The sequence below is a fragment of the Oryctolagus cuniculus genome, chromosome 20 (genome assembly GCF_964237555.1).
Source record: "Oryctolagus cuniculus chromosome 20, mOryCun1.1, whole genome shotgun sequence".
Taxonomy (NCBI): Eukaryota; Metazoa; Chordata; class Mammalia; order Lagomorpha; family Leporidae; genus Oryctolagus; species Oryctolagus cuniculus.
The window spans coordinates 40,101,957-40,112,212 of NC_091451.1; the positions used below are offsets into that span (position 1 = coordinate 40,101,957).

General features: G+C 57.6%; 1 long non-coding RNA gene across 1 annotated transcript; it reads left to right on the top strand.

Moving 5' to 3' along the window:
• The first annotated feature begins 3,244 nt into the window (after positions 1-3,244).
• Positions 3,245-9,999, top strand: LOC108176054 (uncharacterized). Its single transcript, XR_011385040.1, has 2 exons — positions 3,245-3,536; positions 5,203-9,999. It is a non-coding gene; the product is annotated as an uncharacterized lncRNA (long non-coding RNA).
• The last annotated feature ends 257 nt before the right edge of the window (positions 10,000-10,256 follow it).

A 10,256-nucleotide genomic window follows, 5' to 3' on the forward strand; every position in this document is an offset into this window, starting at 1 on the left:
CTGCTGTCCTGAGTTCCTGCCAGCATGCAGCTTGCCTCTGCCCGTCCTCCATCCACCCCTTAGCCCTCTCCAGTGTCGCCCTTGGCCCTTTGGTCCCCTCTGGTTGTTGGCAACATAGGTAACTATGTTTTAGAACCCCAGTTGCTTGAATGTTTAGTTAATTTTTACTCTGATTGAATAATGCACACACATAAATGGCTCCAATGGTCCTGAAAACTAATAATGAGAATCAGTAGTCTCCTGCCTTTTGCCTTTTTTTTTTTAAAGGTTTATTTATTTATTTGCAAGTCAGAGTTACACAGAGGAGAGGCAGAGAGAGAGAGAGAGAGGTCTTCCATCCGATGGTTCACTCCCCAGCTGGCCACAACAGCCGGAGCTGCACCAATCTGAAGCCAGGAGCCAGGAGCTTCTTCCGGGTCTCCCAAGTGGGTGCAGAGGCCAAGGACTTGGGCCATCTTCCACTGCCTTCCCAGGCCACAGCAGAGAGCTGGGTCTCCAACCAGCACCCCTATGGCACCCATATGGGAGGCCAGTGCTTCAGGCTAGGGTGTTAACCCACTGTGCCACAGCGCCAGGCCCCTAGAATCAGTAGTCTCCTGCCTTTTACCTTTTAACCCATAATCTTGCTCCTGGATGCAACCAATTTCCATTTCTTTCTTTAAAAATTAATTTAAAAATTTGTTGGAAAGTCAGTTACAGAGAGAGAAGGAGACTCAGGGGGTAGGGGGAGTGAGAGCAAGAGAGAGAGAGAGCTTCAGGCTGGTTCACTCCCCAGATGGCCACAATGGCCAGTGCTGGGCCAGACTGAAGCCAGGAGCCAGCAGCTCCATCTGGGTCCCCACATGGGTGCAGGGGCCCAAACACGTGGACCATCTTCTGCTGCTTTCCCAGGCACATTAGCAGGGCACTGGATCAGAAGTGGAGCGGCGGGACTCTAAGTTTTTTCTTCTGCTTGCTGCTTGTTATTTATTTGAGAGTTAGAGGGACAGAGAGCTCTCATCTGCTGGTTTAGTCCCCAAATGCCTGCAATGACTGGGGTGGGTCTGGGGCCAAAGCAAGGAACCGGGAACTCGGTCCAGGGCTCCCACAGACCTGAGCCACCTCGGCTGCTGCCTCAGGTCTGCACTGGCGGGAAGCTGGATCCGGGAGCGGAAGTGGGGGTTGAGCCCAGGGTCTGTGACATGGAATGCACGTGTCTGAGCCACCAGGCTGAACGCCTGCCTCGGCCTCCTGTTCCCTGATGTGCTCGTGTTGCTTTTGCCTTGCTGATCAGTTTGCGGCGTTGTAAGATTCTGGTAGGCACAGGTTCAGAGCCGCTCAGTCATCACCAACCTCCCCTCCCCACCTCTCCGGAGTCCCCCGTAGTTGTAGCCATAGTCCCTGCTTTCCTGTTCTATGTCCACTAAGGGTTCATGGAGGGAGGGGCTCGGAACCCTGCACCCATTTTAGAGAAAGGGCCTTTGACCTGCTCCTGGGAGGTAGCCCCGGCACTGCCTGATAAGAGCTTCTGTAGCAGCCGCCGCGGTCCGAGGTCCGGCAGCAGAGGGTCGACCTCTGGGGAGCCATGGCCAGTCCTGTGGCCGCCGCTAAAGCCCTTGGACACCGGGCTCTGGTGGGCTTCCCTGGTTGGCTAGGTCTGCATGTGCTGTCACTCACTGGCCCTGGAGGGATGATGCACCCCACGTGGGGAGGCGGAGTGGGAGCCCTGTCTGGGGATTCCTGGGGTCTGGGCACTCTCAAGGGCTCCACCCCATGCACCCGTCATTATTGCTCCTTGAACAAACATGACAGCTTCCAAGTCCTGTGTGTCCTTCCCATGAGCCATCAACCTCTCCCTGCCCCCTCCCCCGTGCAGGGATGATCCTGACAGGGCCCATCCTCCTGCGCCACGGCCAGGCTGACTGCCAGCTGCGGACCCGAGACACTGCCTGTGGTGCTTGTGACACAGCGGGGAGACTGGAGCGTGTGGCTAGCAAGATAAAACTGTCAGCGCACACGGGCTGCCGGCACACCCACCTTCCGGCCGCTGCCGGCTCTCATCACTCCCATCTCCGAGAGCTCTGCACCTGTCAAGGGCTGTGGTTTCCTGGCTGCGTTCCCGCCCCTCCTAGGGCCCAAGTGCCTGGAAAGACCCCCGGCCTCTGGGCCACGCGGGGACCCCACCCTTTACCCACACGCAGAGCAGAGGTTGAACGACGCCGGGTGAGCTGCCTCTCACCACTCCGGCGCTGATCGGCAGAGCTGGTGGATAGCGGTGATCCCTCTTGGGCTGGGGTCCGAGAGGAGAAATGAAGCAGCCCAGCTGCTTGACTTCCAACTCCCATGGGACCGCTTTGAGTGTCTAAATACGAGCCATGGCTTCCCATTTTGCCCAGTTTTCTTTTGAAAAGTTTAGATTGTTTACGTACAAGAACCTTTGTGCCTGTAGGTGACACAGTGGAACATCAACTATCTTAACTTCATTTTAACGTCCACCTAACGTGTTACCCACGAGGGCAGGAGGCACAGACAAGAAGAGGGAGACCGGAGTAGAAGCCCCTGCGTGGCCCTGACCGTGCCCTGAAGATGCCGTGACGCGTGTCCCCCGCCCAGGGTCGCGTGCCTGTTCGGGCACTGCTCCGCGTTCCAGTTCCCTCTGCGCCCCCAGAGCACGTCGGAGCTCTGTAGCAGTGATTCTCAGAGTCCCGGGGTCGGCTCCAGTGCAGACTCCGCAGACTCCTAACCAAAGGGCACACAGTCGCTGCTGGTCCCTGGGCCACAGCCGCAGCACGCTCTTCCCTGGCCGTCTCTGTGTCAGCGGAGGCGGAGCAGCTGTGGGTCTCGGAGCGCCGCACGGGAAGTTTCTCGGAAGGCCATTGGGATGCTCCGTCTTCCCCTTGTTTCCTGTCGCTGTTTGGCCAGGGGCTCTGCGTGATGTACCCACCTGTCTACCTGTTTGCTTTTTTGTTTTTTATTTGAAAGTCAGGGTTACACAGAGAGAGAAGGAGAGGCAGAGAGAGAGAGAGAGAGATCTTCCATCCATTGGTTCACTCCCCAAATGGCTGCAAAGGCCAGAACTGCGCCAATCAGAAGCCAGGAGCCAGGAGCTTCTTCCAGGTCTCCCATGGGTGCAGGAACCCAAGGACTTGGGCCATCTTCTATTTCTTTTCCAGGCCATAGCGGAGAGCTGGATAGGAAGTGGAACAGCCGGGAGTCGAACCAGGGACCATTTGGGATGCCAGCACTACAGGTGGTAGCTTTACCCACTATGCCACTGCACCGACCCCTACCCGTTTGCTTTCTTTCTTTTTTTCTTTTTTTTTTTTAAAGATTTATTTATTTGAAAGAGTTACACAGAGAGAAGAGAGGTCTTCTGTCCAGTGGTTCACTCCCCAGATGGCCACAATGGCTGGAGCTGCGCCGATCCAAATCCAGGAGCCAGGAGCTTCTTCCTGCAAGGGACCAAGCATTTGGGCCATCTTCTACTGCTTTCCCAGGCCATAGCAGAGAGCTGGATTGGAAGAGGAGAAGCCGAGACTAGAACCAGCGCCCATATGGTAGGTATGCCGGTGCTTCAGGCCATGGCGTTAACCCACTGTGCCACAACGCTGGCTCCATTTGCTTTCTAAAGTGATCTTTAAAAGGCTTGGTTACAAGGGCCCTCGGTGTTCCAGCCAGGACTGTTGATTGCCCCCTGGCTTCCCAGCTTTTGGCCCAACCACCTCGCCCTGGGTGTCTCCGTCTGAGCGGCCTCCCCAGTCAGAAGGTGGTCACTGTAAACTAGCAGGGCTGTAAGCGTGCCTGGTAGTGCGAATCTGCCAGGGTCGACTCTAAGGGCGACCTCTTCAAGAGCTGAGTCATGTTTGTTCAAGGAGCAATAATGACGGGTGCATGGGGTAGAGCCCTTGAGAGCTCGCGGGAATCTTGCTGTGAGCCTCAGCCAGGCAACGGGTTTCTTAAGGGCTGTTCATCTTCATTCCAAAGGCAGAGTGATGGAGGGAGACAGAGAGAGTCCACAGGCAGGCTCACTCCCCCGGTGCCCTGTCCGCTCGGTCAATGCCTGCAACAGCCCGGGCTGGGCCTTCCTAGGGCAGGCTGAAGCCGGGAGCCGGGAACTCCACCCAGGTCTCCCACGGGGGTGGCGGGGGCCCAGCTACTTGAGCCATCATCTGCAGCTTCCTAGATGTATTAGCAGGAAGTCTGGTCTGAAGTGGAGCAGCCAGACTCGAACTGGCCCCCGAAGTGGGGGTGCCATCCTGAGCAGCAGCTCCGCCCGCGCCACAGCGGCCGCCCCCAGACCCAGACTGTGCTGTGCCCCCGACACAGCGGCCTCTCCCCGTCAGCCTGGCACCCGCCTCCACTCTTGTTGCGGTTTCTTCCGGGGAAGTAATTCCTTCCCACACGGCTGCCTTTTCTCCAGATTCAGCTCTTACTTCAAAGCGGCCGATGGCCAGCCGTGGCCGGAGACCCTGCTTCCTCCCCCAGAGCCCGGCAGCGTCCTCTCTCCTTCCCTGTCATTCCCGGCCTGTGTCAGTTCCTGCCCAAGCTTGCACATGTGTGTGTGTGCGTGTGTGTGTGCGTGTCCATGCGTGCACCTGTGCATGTGGGCACACGTGCACAAGTACGATGGTCACTGGCTCTGTCTGGGACTCGAGCCAGGCCATGTGTTACTCCATAAAACAGAGCCGAGGGCCTGGTTGTGTAGACAGAACAGGGTTGAAGGGAGCAGAAGCAGAACAGAAAGGCAGATCTGTCACTTCAGGGAGACGGAGCTACAGGAAAGCAGCTGACTGGCTAACACCAGGGTGCCTTCTTGTAGAGGAGTCTCATTGTCCTGCCGACTGGAACTGGCCAGGACTGTGGCCATCACATTTCCCTCCTGATTTCCCGGGGGGTTGGAACTCGGTTTGGGGTCTGCACAGTGGAACTTTTAGTGTGAGTGGTGGTTTGTTGGGCCCTAGTGCAGGAAGAATCCGGTCCAAGACAAGGGCCTCCTGGAATCTTTGTCCTTCAGTGTGCATGTGTGCATGGGATCATACAGCTACCCTTTGCCCAAAAATGCACCTCCCAGGAGGGCACACACCGCGTATCTCATCTGAGCACACGCTGAACACACACTTATTGTATAATTAGCTCATGCTCACTCTTCATTTTTATGAAAATGTACCAAGTGGATCCGACTCTCACGGAGTTGGAAACACTAGGGATTTTCGCCTCCTCCAGGAGCTGTTTGCCGAACGCGGTTGTTCTGGGGCGCTCTGCAGAGGACCAGCAGGTGGCGCCGTTTGTCTGCGAATGCGCCCCGTCCCGGCTGCCTTCCGTGGGCTGCGCCGCTCCGCTCGGCCACCCCGAGACCCACTCCGGACCTCCCTGGAGAGCGCCCTCTGTGAACAGCGCATCCAGCAGAGCCCACGTGCCCCCGGGCGCAGCCCTGAGCCCCACACATTCCGCGTTTCCTCCCACGGAAGCGGCCCTCGCCTCCTTCCCAGACACTGGGTTTCTAGGAAGTGCGTCTGGGCACCAGGCAGCACCGTCCATCGGAAGCGGCTCGTGGGCGCGCAGTGCGTTCTCGCAGGTGCATCTTGGAGATGCCCGTTTGACGGCTCGGAATCCCCTCGTCCCGGCTTCTCAGGCTGCAGGCATCCTGGGCTGAGGGGTCTGGCCCCCAGAGCCCTCCGGCCCGGTTGTGCCATCTGCAAGGTGGGGATGATAAAAGTGCCTCCTGTGACAGGATACATCAAAGACACGAGTGACAGCCAGCAGGAGAATTTGCTTGTTTATGAGGGGCCCGAGGTCGGGCTGCATTGTCACAGGGTGGCTGTGTGGGGTGCACCTGCGAGGGGAGGGGTGCACCTTGGCCAGCCGGGGCTTTCAGTGCGGGGTTTGCTGACCTGCGTCGGCCCGTGAGCGCAGTGGCCGCCTGTCTCGGCAGTTCGATCCTCCCATTCTTGGGGTGACCCATCAACTCTAAGCTGCTGTGTCTGAGCACCCACCGGCAGCCGAGGGCAGACGGCTCGGAGTGGCAGCTGTCAGTGTCTCGCCCAAGAAGAGCATGGAGCTGGCCGGGTCCTGGTGCCTCCTGGGGATTCGCCGTTCCCCTCTCCTCTGTCTCCTGCCGCGTTTGCTTTGCTGTGAGAAAGCGGATCTGTCGTTCCCCTTGTAGATGCAAAGCCTGGCTGTGACATCAGGCTGGAGTGTGGCTTCCTCCCGGAAGCCTCTCGTGATCCGTCCCTGGTGCTGTCTCGCCAGGCGGAGCCGTGCATGTGTTGTCACCATGACCGGATTGTGAGGGCCCTCGGAAGAGCTCCCTTTACCGTGGCTGGGAGAGTGGGCTCGGGAGCCTGGAGCTGGGTTCAAATCCCGACACCCTTACTCTCTCCCCGAGTGTCCTCGGATGAGGCAGGTACCCATGCCGTCAGAGCTGCAAGATTCCCCGTGGCACAGGTGGGCCGTGAACGTGCCAGGCAGCTGTGCTGCCCACCTGCTGCTGTCCTGCACCTGCGTTGGGCCCAGATTGGGCCCTCCGTAAGCACCAAAGGAGCGGATGAGAAAGGGAAGTCTCAGGCGCTCGTCACTTTGGTTTGGTGACTCGGCGCTTACTCATCCATCAGTTCCGGTCTCTGGTCCCCCAGGGAATTCCAAACCCAGTAGGGCAGCTACCTGACGGAGGTCACAGCCACATTCCTGCCACGCTGATGGCCATGGGCTGGGCATCACTAAGGAAGGGGCCCTGGACACCCACAGGACGGGGACAGCCGGGTGGCCCCTCTGAGTCTTTCCCAATGCACAGGAAATCTGCTGGCTGGTAGCCAAGGCCTGGGGCCCCCCGGAGGTGCCGGGAGGTTTGGAGGAGGGCTCGGCCGCCAGGTGGCAGGGGATAAAGGCTAGGATGCTGCCTTTGCCGAGTCAGGGCCCCGACACGCAGCCTCGAGCGGGGAGAGCTGCTGGTCCGGCTTGTGTGGGGTTCTGGTGCGTTTGTGGGGTCTGACAGTGTCATTGGCTGTTCCCGGGGTGCAGGGGAAGCCCCAGAGCCACACTCCTGAGGCTCTGTGCTGGGTGGAGCGTCGCGGGCTCCCTTGCCATGGGAACAGCAGTGCAAGTAGGAGCGTGGGTTTGGGCTCTGGCGTCCGCTTCTTCCCCAGACCCTCCAAGCCTCAGTCTTTGTCCCTGTAGAAGAGGACGCGAGTCACCCCCAAGGGGGTACCTATGAGCTTTCGACAAAGTGATGCCGGGAGACACTCCCAGAGCAGAGCTTGGTGCATGACCATCATCATCATTAAATGGAACCATGATCGAGAAACTGGCGTCACCTGCTCATGAGAAAAGTCTTTAGAAAATGTGTTTGTGGGGCCGGTGCTGTGATGTAGCGGGTAAAGCCACTGCCTGCAGTGCTGACATCCCGTATGGGCGCCGGTTCAGGTCCTGGCTGCTTCACTTCCATCCAGCTCTCTGCTGTGGCCTGGGAAAGCAGTAGAAGATGGCCCAAGTCCTTGGGCCCCTGCACTTGCATGGGAGACCCAGAGGAAGCTCCTGTCTCCTGGCTTCAGGTCGGCACAGCTCTGGCCATTGCAGCCAATTGGAGAGTGAACCAGCAGATGGAAGACCTCTCTCTCTGTCTCTGCCTCTCAAATAAATAAATAAATCTTTAAAAAAATTCTCCATTTTCATCTTTGGGCATGATTTTCCCCTAATTTTAATATTTTAAATTACTTTAAGATCTTTGTTGACCGAGTCGTTTACATCGCCTATGGGTCTGTCTCTATTGCCACTTCTCTTGTGATTCCGAGTCATTTCTCCTTCCCCTTTGTCGCCAGTTCACACGGTGAAGCTGGGCCTCACGGTGTCACGGGACACTCCATGGCCCCCAGAGCCAAAATGAAAATGAACATCTGACTTTTCTATTCAAAGCCCAGATATATTGGACTCACTTGTTTTTGTTTCTGGAAGATTTATTTATTTACTTATTTATTTGAAAGGCAGAGGCAGAGAGAGAGAGAGAGAGAGAGAGAGAGAGAGGTCTTCCATCTGCTGGTTCACTCCCCAAATGGCCACAACCGCCAGAGTTGGGCAGAGCCAAAGCCAGGAGCCAGGAGCTTCTTCCGGGTCTCCCCCACAGGTACAGGGGCCCAAGGACTCGGGCCATCTTCTACTGCTTTCCCAGGCCACAGCAGAGAGCTGGATGGGAAGTGGAGCAGCCGGGATTCACACCGGCACCCCTATGGGATGCGGCACTGCAGGCGGCTTTACCTGCTACCCATGGCGCCGGCCTACTGGACTCACTTGTGTATTTGTATATTCAGTGCTGTTCATTTTGTAGAAGAGACCCATAATCCACACAGGCTATAGATAGCGCTGTTTTCCACCAGTCTTCCTCTCTCCCCAGCAGCCGAGCTGGATGGTCGGTGCACTGGAGTTAAGCTGGACTCAGTCCACTTCTGGTTTATTCCTGGTCCCTGAACGTGGCCCTCCAGGCCTTTCTGTGGTCAGCTCTTTGAAGCTTGGCTCACCTTGTCCCCTCTAGAGACTGAGCCTCCGTCTCTAACCTGCAGCTCATCCTGCCCTGTGTTGATGTCTCAGCTTCCCGATGTGACTCCCCCGTTTCCTCGTGTTTCCCTGGTTGTTGCAGCAGGAGCCCCGGCTGCCAGACCTACTGCAGTCCGCACAGAGGAGGTTGGGAGGGCCATTCTGCTGTTGGCATGCATCGCCGTCTTCCAAGCACCTAGGAGAAATATTTGGCACATAGTGCAAAAAGTACCTGCTGAATCCAGTACAGCAGGGGTTGGAAGAGGGCGAGAGTGAGCGAGCTGGGGAGGCTGAAGCCAGGAGCTCGGTCCTGGGCTCCCACACAGGCGGCGGAGACCCAGCTATCGAGCCATCACTGCTGCCTCCCAGGGTCTGCATGAGTAGGAAGCAGAGCCAGGAGCTGGAGCTGGGGATTGAACCCAGGCCCCCTGAGGTGGGATGTACACATCCCAGCCAGTGTCTTAACCACTTGGCCAAATGCCTTTATTGATAGGAGTCACAGCTCTGCCTGCGATCAAATGCTTTGTTGGCAATCCCGGATAGTCACTCCCACAGCATTGCCCGGAAGACCGGGGTCTCGGGCGGCGCCAGGGAGAATGCAGGGAGTGTAGGATCTGGCGGGAAAACCACGCATTCCGACGCCTACAGGTGCAGGTGCAGGTCCTGGGGGTGGGTACACGTGTGGCTGCATCTTCATCTCTAATCCTCGGGGCTCCCTTGTCATCTCTGACTCTCGCCCTTCTCATCTATAAAGTGGGTTTAATAACAGTCTCTACCTTTTGGGGCAGCTGTGAGCAGTGGGTGAGACGTTAGCACAAGCTTTTTGGCTGTTTCTCCAGCCACCTCTTCCTGGTGAGGTCTGGAGCCGTGTCCTCAGCTGCAGGTGCTGTGGGCTGCGGTGGGTGGCATCTCCCAGGGGCTCTATCTCTTCATGCGCGTGACTGCTTGCCCTTTGGCACACATTCACAGCGTGGAAAACCAGCCATCCTGGCCCAGCCCTGCGGAGGGCAGGCTCCGTGGGCAGGAGACGCTTCCTCTTCTGCCTCCTTGGAGCCAGGGGCCCCTCTGTGCTGGTCCCAGGTGAAGGTGGGAGAAGTCGCTCCCTCCCCACCAGGGGCCCGGGGCGGGATTCCTGCTTCTCACTGGGACCAGCCTGGGAGCTGGCGACAAGGATGCTGGGCCCAGTCCTGACGCTTTCGGTCATCACAGCGCCAGCTCAGTTACTGGTGCGCGTTCTTGGTCACCGACTGGGCCGCCCGTCTCCCGAATCTCATTCAAGGTCGTCCACCCAGCGCCGGAGTCGGGACCGTCTTCTATAACAAGGGTAGATGTTTCCGGTTTTGCCAATCATTGGTCTCTGTTCGAACTACTCGGCTCTGATTCTGAACTTGCGATAGCGTTTGAGTGGACCTGTCTTTGAAGATGTGCACGTGCTAGCTTGCTGACTTGCTGGCACCCTCTAATAAAAAGCGCCGGCCGAGAGCTATCCGGCGGCACTCTTCGGGTGTAGATGTCTGTGTTCTGTCTATCCACTTGACAAACCCCACACAGGCAGAGCCAGGATGTGTCCCAGAACCCACTGATTGCAAAGCCCACGCTCCCATGCACTGCCTCCGGCTGCGTCTCGCCTTTATTTGTTCTGTGAATTTCTCGTGGAAAGAGGGGGGCCTGGGAGTCAAGTCCATGATTTGCCGTTCACGAGCTTTGTGACCAAGGGCACGTCAATCATGTTCTCTGTTCCTCCCCCAAGGCAC